The sequence below is a fragment of the Amphibalanus amphitrite genome, unplaced genomic scaffold, assembly GCF_019059575.1.
Source record: "Amphibalanus amphitrite isolate SeventyFive unplaced genomic scaffold, NRLGWU_Aamphi_draft 000218F_arrow, whole genome shotgun sequence".
Taxonomy (NCBI): Eukaryota; Metazoa; Arthropoda; class Thecostraca; order Balanomorpha; family Balanidae; genus Amphibalanus; species Amphibalanus amphitrite.
This window is the reverse complement of record NW_024881713.1, coordinates 572,705-575,165: the sequence shown is the minus strand read 5'-3', so window position 1 is coordinate 575,165 and position 2,461 is coordinate 572,705.

Here is a 2,461-nt window from a genome sequence, read left to right as displayed (position 1 = left end):
TTTCTCCGAATATACCCCAAATACACTTTCTTTGAATATCGTTCTGAAATTCTTCTAATATACCCTACACTGAAAACCTTTTTGATTCCTTTTAAGCATATTAGGGGTTTTGGTCTAAAACAACACCCTGATCATTTCTTCGAATATACCCAAACTATACCCTTGTTCTTTAAATAGCTCCCTTGAATTCTTCTAATATACCCTAGTAAGTACCGAAGAGGAAAGGAATATGATTCCTGTTCTATTCCCTGCGATACCCACAGCACACTCCTTTTAAACTACCAAAATATCCTTACATCGAAACCTCTAGTATTCCTTCTAAGCGTCTAAGGGGAATATTTTGCAAACTTTACTCGCATTATACCACTTAACACTCCCGTATTATTCTGTGATTTCCATCACTGATCTCAATGTATTCTTGCATTAGACCCCACATAAACCCAGAAGGGAAAATAATAATGCCCTAGCCCGCGCCCCACTGGGGTCTGCGTATAACACGCCCTACTGGGGGGGGGGGGGCTATTCATAGCCCCCCTCCTAACTCCAAAACTACTAAGCCGATCGTCAAAATTCAAACGGCGTCTGATAGCCCCGGAAAAACTGTCGAGCGAAACCTAATTTCATTGACCTCGAGGTCACCGATGACGTCACAGGTCAGGTCAAAGTAAACATTATTAGCATTTTGGCTTCTTTACGTTTTGGGCTCTGGCCGCCGTCTTACAAGTCAGATCAGGCTCATTTTTGGTTCACACACTCGTGAACAGATGCTCTAGATACTCTGAGGGTACCAAACTTGTACTTTGATTTTCAGGTCAAGGTCAGGTCATCACAGGTCACGAAAATATTATATCATCCGTCGGTCACGTGACACATGTTTTATGGTCCATTTAGGCCAAACATTTCGAATTTGATGTCGTCTGTGTCATTCGAGGTCATTTTGAGTCAAATTTAGCTTAGGTCAGGTCACTTTCAGGTTAAAAAAGGTCAAATTTTGAAGTTAAAATTTTTCAACAAAAAGGTGTCTATTGGATGCAGTTTGAACTCAGGAACACGATGGTGCTATTTATATTGGCGTACGATGTCAAATTCGTGCTGAAAATTGATTTGAAAATTAATAATTGTTAATTTTTTGCAATAATGCGTATAACCTGGCGATTTTTGAAGCTATTTAGCTAAAACTTGCTAGAGTTAGTCATAATAATGCGTTCTATCACATATATTCCGGTTTTTTCGAAAAGTCAAAAATTTTCTGAAAAAATGTAAATATATAAATTTTGAATTTTATTATATGAAATTTTCGAAATTTCCAAAATTTCGAAAATCCGGGATAGCAGTTCGATAGCGCATTCTATTCTGAGTCCTCTCATGCAAAGAAAATGGATCTAGCTTAAAAACTGAGCTCTTGGGAGCGATTGCCGTGGTTCAATGTTTTGCGTCGAAATCGGCCGAACATGACGTCACTCTGACGTCATTTCCGGCCGACCTATGGTAGGTACGAAGTTCAAATTTTGACACAAGGTGTCAAATTGATGCAGCCGAAGGTAGGGGAAAGTGGGGTAAGACGGTCAGGGTAGGTAAGACGGGCACCCCTTCTGCAGACCAAACCAATAGCGCTACGAGCGAGAAAAATTAGGACCAGAATTGTCTTTCCCACTACACACCACCATTGAAGTTTGGTGATTTTGTGTTCAGTCGATAATCTTTTATTTTGATTTCTTTAAAACACTAATTTCATTGAAAACATCCATAATGTATTGTGCAAGTTTTTGTGTGCAGCACTATACAGCTAAAAACTCGCAATCACTTGTGGTACACTCATATGCCACCAGTGTTCATTTACCGCGGATTTGCTTTGTCTGCATCAAATTGTCCACAGAGAAAAATTGTGCTGAACTTCTTACATTGAGTTAGGGGTAAGACGGGCAACTATGAATCCAATGGGTCTGTAATGGTGAAAATATTTTTGTTGCTGTAGGAAAAAAAGAAGCATTTCTTATAAGAATATCTTCGATTCCGATACTCACAGACATGTTAGCAATATTCCTTCGGCACAGTTTATTCTCGAATGATGAATGTGAAAAACGGTTCTACATGACTTCTGATCTAGGGCCTATATACGAGCATACGCCTTCTGCACAAATCTTGTATACTGCCATTTCCGAGGCACTTGAGACCAACGAGCGACTGTATCAATGCAGCTAATTTCGGGCATTTGTTGCGAGCTGTACTGGTCGGTGAAAGAAGCTGGCCGTCTTGCCCTACCCATGTGACCGTCTTACCCCATGGGGTGGGGTAAGACGGGTTTTTGCAAGGTTTTGCAAAAATAGCTGCAGTTTATTTGTTGAATCAGGTCTAAGTCTCATCTTCTGGCAAATGGAAGTAAAATGTCTAAAAGAGGTTTTCACTCAGTTTCCCGTTTCTATGATGTTTCTAACCGGCCGAAAAATGGCTCCAAAGTTAA